The sequence below is a fragment of the Moschus berezovskii genome, chromosome 6 (genome assembly GCF_049115385.1).
Source record: "Moschus berezovskii isolate FMDL1 chromosome 6, NW_MosBer_1.0, whole genome shotgun sequence".
Lineage (NCBI taxonomy): Eukaryota > Metazoa > Chordata > Mammalia > Artiodactyla > Moschidae > Moschus > Moschus berezovskii.
In genome coordinates this window covers 113,076,914-113,089,331 of record NC_142465.1, presented here as the reverse complement: position 1 = coordinate 113,089,331, position 12,418 = coordinate 113,076,914, and the positions used below count along the sequence as shown (strand labels likewise).

Genomic DNA, 12,418 nt, shown 5'->3' with positions numbered 1-12,418 from the left:
CGCTCTACTTTCCGAGAGGGAGTCAGAAAGGATATTGACTTTGTCTTCACAAAAGGTGGGGTTAATACTGTCTGTACAAAGGAACTGGTGTCAACTTTCAATCAAAGTTCTTTAGCTGATGCCCCAAAGTGAAGAACATATGTAAATATTGCTAATCCCAAACCAAGGATTATAGACTTGCAAAGTATGAGAAGGACTACGAGAGATCAATTCTACTCCAATATCCTTATTGGATTAGATAAGACAACGGACAACGGGTCGGCAGAAAGGCACACGCAGATATCTTCTTCAGTTCTCTCCATATTTTCTTTTCGTTCTCTTAACTCCAAAATTTGAGAATCCCCAATCTCTTTGTTTCCTGTCTGGATTGGATCAGATAAAAAATTCCAGTTGTGTTGTGCGGCGGCTACAGAGCGCAACAAATAACGTGCCCTTTAATTGCATTCTCTCGCCTCCCTTTCTGGCCGGCTTTGATGTGCCCACCATGCTTTTCCATTGGTCATTTCGCGCGGTTCCTCGCCCCCATCCAAGGTTCTCAACCAATCAACTTCTCCATGGTCCCTCGGGGCGGGCTTTGAGGAATATACCACTGAACCTGCGGGGGGAGTGGAGAGAAGTAAGGGTGTGGAGGCGGCCCTCTCTTTTACCTTCTGCATAGAACCATGAGCTTCTGGCAAAGTCTGAGCCAGCGGGTCGCGACGGCGTCCCTGGGGACGGGCGGCAGAACGGGTTCCGGAGGCGCGCTGAAGTCAGCGCCCCGAGGCCGGGGTCCGGTGGTCGCGCCCCAGGGGCCGCAGCCCCGCCCTCCCATGTGCCCGCCCCACCCGGCGGCAGCGCCGCTACCACAGCAGCAGCCGCGGTGCTGCTCGCGCGGGACGCGTACTGCTGAGGAGGTGGCTCCGGGGCTGAGGCGCCGGCCCGAGCGGGGATCGCCGCGGGGCTAGGCCGCCAGACGCCGCGGCCGAGGGTCTGGACTGTGGGCTGCGACCGGGACGCTGGCGCAGCGCGGCATGAGGCGGAGGTGAGACGGGCTCCGGACCTGGCCCGGACCCGCGCGGGCCGGGCGCCTCCCTCTGGCCGCCGCTGCAGCCCCGGAGCGGACGGCAGGCCCGGGTCCAGGGCCGCGGGCGGCGGGCGGGAGGCTGGACGTGCTTGCCAGGGGCGCCGCCGAGGCCCGGCACGAGGGGACCCGCGAGCGGACGCGCAGCTGAGGAGCCGCGCCGGAGAGGGAGGGCGCGGCGGGACCTCGATTCCCTCATTCCTGCGGTGGCCCTCCGTCCCCTCAGGTCCCCACGTGTCCCCCCTTCCCCCGTGTCCCTCGTCTTCCCTCTCTCCCCATGTTCTTCGTCCCCTTGTCTCCTTGTGCTCCCATTCCCCCGTGTCCCCCCCAACTCCCCCGGGTCCCCCAACCCCAAGGTCCCCCCATCCCCCGTGTGCCCCCTGTCCCCGTGTCCCCCGTCCCCCGAGGCTCACGGGCCGCCCTGGTCTCCCGACTCCCCGCAGGCTCACTTAGAGGAAGGCGTCTGCAGCCCCGCACACAGCCCGTGAGCTCTAAGGTGGCGGCTGTTTACCGCAGGCATCGGTTACGGTGACATCAGTGCTTAGTGCTGAGAAATGCAGGCCATTTGTGAGCAGTGTTTTCCTCGAGGCTTACACCTTCTTATTTTCTGGGACGTGGATGGGGAGATGGCGTTTAAACTTGGCGAGTCCCATCTGACAGTCTGCCCGGGAGACAGCCGTTTGGATCGTACCCCGGGGATGCGGGTGAGGTGCGGTGGGTTTTGCAGTGAGCGGGACCTTCCGCGTCTGCGCTGGGCCGGCGGGGAGGCCCTGCCCTCCTTACCTGGCCACGCAGATGGCAGCTTCTGGTGCTGGCTCTCTTCCGAGCACCTCTGTAAAGGGCCCTCCAGAGGCTTGTATACATGTCTTACTTCATTGTCAAGTGGACTTGGTCAGAGACTTGGCTCAGGTTGTTGTGGCCCTACAGTGAATTCTCCTTGTGCTCCAGGATTTGAAACTGTTTTCACTTTTTGGATAGGATACTAAACACCATGGCTTAATTCCAGAATTATAGGGAAAACAGGGTTTAGATGGTCCTCTTGCAAAGAATATGTAGGAACTTAGACCTGGTTCCTAGCCACGCTGTCTTTTTGCGTTCACGATGCTAGCCTTTGAAATGTCTAGACCTTGACTGCTAGATTGTGGGGTCTCCCCCACCCCACACCTGTTATGGTTCAGGTGATCATGGTGTTTCTAGGTGTGGGGCAGAAAATGGGCTCTAGAGTAATGTGTACCAAATATTCCATGCAAGTGTACCTGGCACATAGTAGGTGTTTAATAACCATAAGTAATTTTTTTTTTCTTTCCTGTTTGGGTTTGGGAGACCTGTGGATGATGAAACTGGATATAGTTTTGTTTGCATGCTCCCTTTTTAAGTTAAGACTAACCTTCCAGTCCCGCCGCTCTTCTTCCCATCCCAACCTCTAGCTCTTACACCAAAATTTTTATGGTAGGTTAAAAATGAAACTCAGACCTCTGAACCTAGAAGTGAATATCAAACAAGAAACAGCTGAGCTCTTCCTTCCAGCTCACATGACTTTTTTTCAGAAAGGATGGTACGCACCGTAGAAAAGATCTTACTCGCTCAGCACAGGAGAATAAAGGGTCAGAGTGGACCCTTTCTTGGGTCTGTTGAAAATTCCTGTGGGTAAGGATTTTTTTTGTTGCTGTTGGTTTAACCTGTTCAGGTGGAACCATAAGCCTTTCCTAGTTTCTTCTGGCACTGGCATCTAAGAAATGGCCTGGGTGGGTGGCACCTGACCAGCAAACAGGGCACACTCCTATATTTGATGGGGTGTACCTCTGAACTGGGCTTTGCAGGGAGCAGCCAGGTACCCCCTCCTACTGTACCAGGCTCATTATGACCAGATTAAAAGGCTATCAGACCTAATGTTCTTGAAAGCTTGAGTAACATCAGTGGTTTATGTATGTCCCGTTATACTGGATGTGACATTTCAGTAATAATCATACTCTGGATTTTCTTACTGCTTTTCTTTGAGGAAGTGAAAGCTTTTTTATCGCCTGTTATCTCACTGATTCTTTTTTGTCTGAGGCCATCAGGTTTAGTGCAGCATATTATTTTCCACTTTATGGATAAAGAAATGCGATTTGTTCTAAGTTGTGAGTTGATGGCTAAGTTGGACTTCGATTTTTCCTTCATATGGAATTTCACTAATACTTTCATAAGGGAAAAAAACCCAAAGAAACCTGGAAGGCTTAAAGATACCAAACCATTATGCGTTTCAGATCACTAGACAGCTGAGAATAGTTGACATTTGTTCAGTGCTTATGTGTGGGGGCTCATGTGTGCCAGGCACTGCACGTACATCACCTCATTTATTCCCCACGACAGTCTGCAAGGTAGGACATGTTATTTTCCCTGGCTTTGCAGATGATGAACGAGGGTTTGGTGAGATGCAGGTCAAGGCAGTGACAAGGCAGGTCAGGCCTCAAAGCTGGGCTGATTCTGAAGTGTGTGTTTCTAACCCCCGTGGGTGTTAGTGGAGACGGGGAGCAGAGAGCAGAGTCCCTGACACCTGTTGCCGCTGCTTGCCTGGCTCTGATGGGCTGTGCTTGTCCAGGGGTTTCATTTTTCACTGAAGTAGAATAGTGGAAAAGATTCTGGACTATTCCTGGGCCAGAAGCATTCTTTAGCCAGGTCATTACTTTAGAAAAAAATAAGAGTTGAAAAAATATCTGTATTTGGAGAGTGTGAAATGTTTTATGAGGCCAGATGGGGAGCATAGAGAGGGAGACAATTGAAATGGTTTGTGGACAAAAGAAATGTGTGATATTCTAACCCAGGTAACGCCTTTAGTACCCAGGCTTTTAAACTTAAGCTGCAGGTTGAAATTGTAAACCTGGAGGCATGGCACTTGGGCTAAAATCTGTGCAGTAAATAAGACTCTCAGTTTCTACTTTAGGTGGCAGAGTTGAAAATCTGATTCCTCTTTGGTTTCTAACTTCTACAAATAATGTGGTACATTGGGAGTGGTGGGGATATTGTTCAGAAATTTACCTAAACTCTCTTTGGGCTTTCCCTTGCCTCCATGCACCCTTCTGTCACCTTTGGTTCCACTTTTCAGAATTCAGCGCTGATCCTGTGGAGTGGAGTGGGTGGTGGAGGGAACAGAACAACATCCCTTCCCTCTGGGGCTCAGCTGCACATGACTTGCTGTTTTCTTGGTGTGGGCTTTAGCTGTCTTCTGGTGTTAAGGCTTATTATGATAATCAAGAAACCGAGGAGGAAGGACAGGGAAACTGTTGCCCTAAAAACTCTGCAGGTCATTCACTTTTTGTCAGTGTCAGTCTTCACAGAGAAGAAAAAATCGCCACAATTGAAAAAAAAAAAAGAATAAAGTGGTAATAATCAGATTAAAGAAGGAAGAAGTAGGATTGTTGGTTGAACCCTGGTGGAAGGTGGAAGAGCAAAGGCAGGAGCATCTGCTAAGTGGTCAGTCCTTAGAGGTGCCTCCTCACTGTCTGTGGGGAGGAGGAAACAGCAGGCTTGTGTGTGTGTGTGTTTGGCTAAAGGCCAGGAGATGGTCTTCTTGCGTTAGGCTGGTCGACAGAGGTTTGTGTAACCGTGTATCTAGGGAAGGATCCGGTCTGGTGGACTCTGGAAGGAGGGGAGCAGCATTCCGTCAGGCGGTTGACTAGTAGCTTTTATTGATTTTTCCTTACTATCTTGAAACTGCTAACTACACAAAGGCAGCGTGAAACTTTGGTTGGTCTGGCTTCGTCCTTTCTCTTCCCCTGCCTCTTTTCTGTTGCTGATGCGTCAGCATTGGAGCTTGAAGACAGGGGCAGAGCAGCCCAGAGGTAAGAGCAGGGGTGGATGATACTTCTCCAGCCCATCACCCCCTGCGTTATGACAACACACCACCGCAGGCTGTCCGGCCTTCAAAATGCCCGCTTACGAAGGTCCCAGCGACACTCCTCCCTGCCTTCCCTCACTTGCCCCCTCCAGCTGCCTCGTGATTGAGTCGTTGGCTGTGTGAGCATGTTGGGTTTGTGAGTGGGAAAGGAGGAGAAGTGGGTAAGCAGTGTCTCGATGGTGGTCTCTGCTGGAGCCCATGGAGGCGGGTGGCTGTGTGCTGGGCCTCTTCTCAGTGGCTGCTCGGTGGGGGGCGGCACACTCAGTCCTCATGGCACCCCTGTCTCCTGCACGAGGACCCTGAGGTGGAGAGCTCAGTGATGGCCCCGTTGGGAACGGTGGGCTCAGCTTCAGACTGAGGTGTTCGGTTCCAGAGTTGTGCTGTCACAGACCAGTCAAAGGCAACTGACTGGGGTGGACTTACCTTCGTTCTGGGGCTCGTCCTTCCTCTCTTCCAACCATCCCTGCACTGTTTCACATTGTCCTTCTCTTCATTTTTGCTTTATCTGTTTGAAGTGGTCTATGAGAGGTGCATTTAGGTTAAACTGACGTATTCCTTCAAAACGGGCAGAGTCGGAAGAGATAACTCTGAAGCATCCAGAGGGCAACACCTGTGGGTGCCCCAGAAGGTACACTTAGCAGAGTGTAGGGTCTTCAGGGACTTCGGGCTGGGCCGTGGGATCTGGAAAGAGTGTTGATTACAAGTCTGCTCCCTGAAAAGCTCAGGAAACCTGCCCCCTTCCCTCCTATACTTTTTCGCCTAGCGTGGGTTTCTGACTCCTGAAACCAGGAACCCGCGCAAGCCCTGTCATTGTCCTAGCTCAGCTACTCTGTGGATGGTTTTTATTTTATTCTGTTTTTAGACGAACTAGTGTGGGATCCTAACCACTGTTTGGAGCAGAACCTTTTACCCAGTTTGGTCATGCCTGGTCAGAGTCATTTGTTTCCCTGTGAAAAACGAATAGGAAGTATTTGAACTCGTGACATGGACCTGTTTCAGTTTGTTTCCAAAGCAGAGAGGCTCTTCTCACAACCAGACTTGCAGGGGTAGGGAAAAAAACAACCTTCTGCCTTTGGCACTTTAAGCACTTTTAGACAAGTGGATACTATGGGCAATTATATAGGATCAGCTATCACTCAGTGAGTCTTACTGTGGGCCAGACACTGCCGAGCACTTGTGCACACACACCACTTCCAGTCTCCTGCTTCCCATTCGGGAAACTTCCAGAGAGGCTGAGGTCCAGAACTGTAGATACTCTGCGGAGGCCAGATGACTGCAGATCCTGTGCATTTAATCACCTTGCTGTGAGGTGATGTGTTGAGGGAGCAAAAAAGAAGAGGAAGCAAGGAAGAAAAGGACAGTAAAGGGCAGGGGAGAGAGATTGGTGAGATGGCAGCATGGCTGGGCAGGGCTCACAGGACTCAGTGTGCCTCAGTGGGCTGAGCAGGATTCAGAGATGCTGCTGCCTGGACCACCCTCAGGGAGCCTGGGGACAGAGGGCCCAGAATCTGAGAGCTTTGAATTCATGCACGTATTTATGGAGGAACTACTAAATGTAACGTGAGTGCTGGACAATAAGATGCTGTTTGCCTGCAAGCAGCCTGGGGCGGGGGTGGGGTTGAGGGTGGGGGTGGGGAGAGTAGGCCCAGATGCAGAAAACTACAACGTGTTGTGATTTGCGACTCCGCTGGCCAGAGAGCCCTGAACATGGAGTGGTAAGAAAATTTATATTATCAGGCAGAGTATTTTTTTCTCCATTTGGTTTTGTTAATTTTTTGCAGGTAAGATTGAGAATTTCTAGAATTTACCCCCATGGCTATTGTTTCAGTAATGTTTGTATGTTTGCAAACAGAGGATCTCTTTGCTGCTGCTCTCTGAGGTCCAGCTAGGCAGCTTGGTTGCAGGAAAGGCTGGGCCCACCTCCTCTTCCTGCCGGCTGCCCTTTAGCTCAATGCCACTGCCTTTTGTGGCCTGTGCTGCTTGCCTTGGAGGTACCAGGCTCAAGGCTACCATTTCCCTGGTGCTCTGATGGGTGGGAGCAAACCTGAGCAGGAGGCGCTTAACCGATGCTTTGGAAATTAGATCCGGCCACGTTACCTCTGAGGCTCCTTTCTTACTCTCGGACCCCCATACTTTGCCTACTGGAACCTCGGAACTCCATGGTTTCCTTATGCTGGTACCCGCCAGCTCTCCCACTCCTCCTTCCATAAGTATCTCTGTGTCATATGCTGTGTTTGGAAGCTGATCTATCATGGAAAAGGCCTGTTAGGACTTCTTGCTGGATATGCTCAGTGAGATACAGTTTTTGCTTGTGTTTAATCTTTTATTTAATAAGATCTTTGGATCACTATGATCAAATGTATCAGATAGAAATTGCTGTGTCTCCTGGAAATGGTTAAGCATCTTCCCCTTTGCTCCCTGCTGTGTTACTTGAGTTGGCTCCATTTGGTAATAACATTTAGGGCCCTTTCACATGTTGCTAACGAAACTCCTGTGTCCAGGACCAGTGACCTCAGAGAAGGGTTCATTAGCTTAAAGATGTCCTTGCTTCAAGCAAAGTTGGTGTATTAAAATGTGGGGTGACCTCCAAAGTATAATCGTGTGTGTCTGTATTTCTTGAATTCTCCTTAGGATAGGAGTTTTGCAGCAGAATTCCTTCTTGAGGAATTTAGAATTTTTTCTTTTCTATATACAGCTTCTCCTGATGAGTCTCCTCTTCAACTCTTGGTGGAAGTGGCTTCCCATCATTTTTACCTGCCTCGCCCTCTCCATGCCCCACATAGGTGCAGCCTCAGAGCTGTACAGGGTCCTGGGCTGTGCCTCTGCAGGCCTCCAGGCACTGTCCTGGCTGTGGTCAGGGCGTGTCCTGGCAGCGCCTGGCCGGCCAACCTCTTCCCATGCAGTATTCATTTGCACCCCCAGGGCCAACTGGACCATCTCCCCCTGTGCTTGCTCTGGATGCAGTTGCTGTCCTTGTGCTTGTTTCCAGGCTGCTTCTGCAGGCTTTTATGAAGCCCAGATGTGTGGGCATAGGTACCAACCAGGCAGGAAAACCCAGGGTAGGGTGGAGGTTACTCCCTGGTAGGACATAAAGGACGGTAAGGGGTTTGGCTTAAAACCTTGCTTGTGTTGAGGTACGGGAAGGTGGGAAGGGAACTAGTTTATCAGGAGTGTGCTCTATCAGTATACTGTATGACAGGACCTCCTTTAGGCCTTACAAGAGTCTTTTGTACATGATGCCCACCTAACTGGTTAGGAACCATGAGGCTCAGTGAGGTTAGGTGGCTTGCCTGAGATCTCTTAGCTGGTGAAGGGTGGCGCCAGATTAGATTAAAACCCAGAATGTGGGATTGAGTCTCTGTTTTTTTGGTTCGTGCCTGTGCTTCATGATCTTCTAGCTCCGCTTCATTACACCTAGGTTTCAGGGATTGCCTGAATAATCGTTCCTGAGAAAGAAATCCAAAGGAAGAAGCAAAGAAAGGAGTGACATTTTCCTGGATTCCTTGTCTCTGTAAAGGAAAAAAATGTTGCCACCATTCCAGTTCTGCAGGGATCAAGGCATTAGTCACTGCAGTTGCCCCCTGACAGTGCAGCCTGAGAGGAATTCACAGAGGAGAAAAACAAGCATTCTGCGCTTTGGGCATGCTGGTCCCTGGATAGTGAAGATAGTTTGGATACTCAGGGAGGATTTCAGTGAGCCCAGATTCCTGCATCTTCTTGTACGTAGAAAAGCACTAAAATCATTAACTTGAGATGTCTGTTCTTTGTGAGTAGTAGTAATCTTTTTATGTTTCACTGCATGTTTTTCTTAGCAAAAAAGTTCATACTATCCTGGCTGCTTCCTTTCTCCTTTGGAGCAGTTCCTCTGAGCTATCTGAGAGGCTGTCCCCCGGGCTACAGTCGTCAGTAAGGTTCCCAGGTGAACTTGACACATACCCTCTCTCTCACACACAGATTCTCTCTCTCTCTCACACACACATATATACATTCTCTTTCTCTCCCATATACACCCTCTCTCACACACATACCTTCTCTCTTCACATACACTCTCACACTCTTGCACACACACATCTTCTCACACACACACAGATACACATTCTCTCTCATACACACACACCCCTTTTTCTATCGTATACACCCTCTCTCACATACTCTCACACACACACCTCTCTCCATTCACACTTATATACACTCTCTCACACACAGATACACTCTCTGATACACACACCCGTTTTTCTCTCAGATACACCCTCTCTCACACACACACTGTCTCTCACACACGTACCTTCTTTCTCACACACACCCCTTTCTCTCATATACACCCTCTCTCACACACACTCTCTCACACAAACTCTTGCACACACACTCTCACACATACACACACCCTTTCTGTTTCATTACACCCTCTCACACACACACTATCTCTCACACACACCTTCTCTCTCACACAAACACACACACACCCTTTCTCTCTCAGATACACCCTCTCACACACACATTCTCTCACTCATCCCTACTTCCTCACTCACACACACACGCCCTCTCTCTCATTCACACTCACACACACACCCTCTCAGAGACACACCCCCATCACACACACCCTTTCTCTCTCTGTCTCTCACAGGCACACACCCCAAAATGTACAGTGGTAAGGAGCGTGAGCTCCGGGACTTCTTGTGCATCATGTACTAGGATGTGTGGCCTTGTATGTGTTTTTAACCCTGTGGGCCTCAGTGTCTCCACCTGTGCAATGACGCGACACTTGTCTGTGCTTGGTGTGGTTGTGAGCACTGAGAATCCTGCCAGCACTTGGTAAGCAGCACTGAACACCGTGCGTGTAGCTGGTGCTGCAGTTGACTGAAGGGCCAGTCTCCGGCAGAGCTGGCTGGCTCCACGCTTACCTGTGTGAAGCGCCCAGATGCACCCCAGCCGCACTCAGAGTCTCAGTGCCCCGTGCTGCATCCTTGACTCTGCATTGCTTTTCCTGCTTGCTCCTCTTTGGACTTCCTGGAGTAATTTGTTCATGACTTTGTCATCTGCTGGGCCCCTTCTCTGCATGTTGTCCTGCACTGGGTACCAGGCAGGGCCCCAGTTCCAGAGGCATTCGACGTCCCTGCTTCAGAAGAGATGGCTGGGTGAAGGGAGAAGAGTGGCAGTGAGATGCCAGACGGCATGGGCCGGCGCCTCCAGCCTTTGGGGAGAATGAGCACACGCACTTACTGTTGAGCTGTCACTGCGCAGTGCTGGTCTAGATGCTTCGCACGCGTCCTCAGCCCTGCATTCTGGGTGCTGTTCTCGCCCCTGCTCCGCAGATGAAGATGGACACCCAGGTATCTCGGCCAAGGGCACACAAATGAGAGGAGGCTGGCATTTGGACCCTAGTCTGCTGACGCGTGGGCCTGTGTGGGCTGCGTCTCAGCTCCCGTGAGGTGCAGGGGTGCCTGGAGCGAGAGTGAGTGCGGTGCACCAGGGGCTCGGCAGCGAGGAGGCCAGCCTGGCAGAGTCGGAGCTGAGCTCAGTGTGTATGGACCTCGGAGTCCCATTTGGTCTGGGTGTTGGGAGATGAGTGAGACGTGTTTCTTGCCCTCTGGAATCTTCCGTAGCTGTGGAGACAGACACACAAATAGATGATTGCAGTATAGTGTGGTGGGAACTGTGATGAGGGTAAGTATAGGGTGCTGGGGAGCAGAGGAGAGGAAACTGGGAAACGCTCTTTCCCAGGGTCTTAAAAGGCAAGTTAACGGTGAGTATGCCATTGAAGGCAATAAGAATTTTCTTTTGCTTGTTCCTTTTTTAAAAAAATTTTTGTTGGCATATAGTTGACTTATGATGTTGTGTTAGTTTCTGCTGTACAGCACAGTGAGTCAGTTATACACATACATATATCCACTTTTTTATTTTAGATTGCTTTCCCATTAGGCCATTGCAGAGTACTGAGTAGAGTTTCCTGTGCTATACGTAGTAAGTCCTTATTTAGTTATCTGTTTTATGTATATTAGCATGCATATGTCAATCCTGATCTCCTGTTTATCCCTCCATACCTTCCCCCTGGTAACCATAAGATTGTTTTCTACAGCTTTAACTGTTTCTTTTTTATGAATGTTCATTTGTACCTGGATTTTCAGTTTCCACATATAAGCACTATCATATGATATTTGTCTTCCTGCATCTGACTTTACTCAGTATGACAAAGAAGAGTTTTCTGAAAGGCAGAGGACAGCATAAGCAAAAAGGCATGGCGCTGTGGATTTTTCTTAGTAAAAGCAAGTTTGTTCACCTGGTCTGATGAATGCCAGGAAACACTGTGACGTTTATAATCAAGTTAGTTCATCAGAGGCTTGTGGACACAGAGCACCAGCACAGAAGTTGTGTTTTGTGTTGATTAATCTGGTGGAGTGGGGGATGATGAAAGTTGGGCAAGATCAGCTATTGGAGAAGTTGGCAGGTTTTTCTCTGTAAGGACCAGAAAGTAAATATTTTCTGTTTCAGTGGGCCATATGATAGCTGATGCAACCATGTGGCTGCTGTTATAAGTAGGAAAGCAGATAATTGGTAATGAATGGGTGTGGCTGTGTGCCAGTAAAGCTTTTATGCCCCACCCCCCAAGTTTGAGTTCACATGTCCCAAAATAGTTATCTGTCGATTTTTTCTCCAACCATTAAAAAAATGTAAAAGTCCTTCACTTGCAGGTTGGATTTGGCCCACAGGTCATGGTAATAATTCAGGTGTGAGTGACAAACTAGAACAGGATGTTGGTGATGGAGATAGGCAGGGACTTGATGCCAGAGACATTTTGGAAAGAAGATGCTGATTAGGTGGAGGAGGTAAGAAGAGGGGAGAGACCCAGGTAGCACGGTAGTGTCAGGTTCCGTGTCTTCCCAGCCCCTCTTCTGGTAAAACTGGTCTTACTTTCCATGCGCCCTGGTGGCTTCCCTGGTGGCTCAGATGGTAAAGCATCTGCTTGCAATGCAGGAGACCCAGGTTCGATCCCTGGGTCAGGAAGATCCCCTGGAGAAGGAAATGGCAACCCACTCCAGCATTCTTGCCTGGAGAATCCCGTGGTCGGAGGAGCCTGATAGGTTACAGTCCATGGGGTCGCAAAGAGTTGAACGCAACTAAGCGACTTCACTTTTTCCATGTGCCAAAATACGGCTTGATTGAGGAGAAAAACCCCAGAGACAGTGAGCCCTCATGTTATCAGCACCAAGTTGTTCTAATGGCCTCCACGTGAAGTCACTATGCCACACACCTGTGCTGCCTGGGCCTCCAGGGGCCTCACTGGGTCAGTGTGCCCACCTGTTTGTTGGGGCACAGGAAAAGTTTAGTTTTTGGATAACTTTTGATGTAATTTTGGACTTACAGAGAAGTGGTAAGAGCAGTACTGGCAGCTCCTTTGTATCTGTTCCCTAATCTATTTGTTAATTAGATTTTATTACTTACACTTTGTCCCATTTGCTGTCTCATTCTCCCTCTGCTGACCT

At 49.9% G+C, this 12,418-nt stretch overlaps 1 protein-coding gene across 16 annotated transcripts in view; it reads left to right on the top strand.

The window, feature by feature from the left end:
- Positions 1–621: 621 nt before the first annotated feature.
- MICAL3 (microtubule associated monooxygenase, calponin and LIM domain containing 3) overlaps positions 622–12,418 on the top strand; it is a 141,732-nt gene continuing 129,935 nt past the window's right edge. For 4 of the 16 annotated variants that reach the window (XM_088837470.1, XM_055396245.2, XM_055396247.2 and 1 more), the window contains exon 1: positions 626–1,021. The gene's annotated coding sequence lies outside the window, so the exon portion shown is untranslated. Of the gene's footprint in view, positions 1,022–12,418 lie in introns of all 16 variants that reach the window. The other 12 variants (XM_088837475.1, XM_088837474.1, XM_088837472.1 and 9 more) reach the window with 9 other exon arrangements.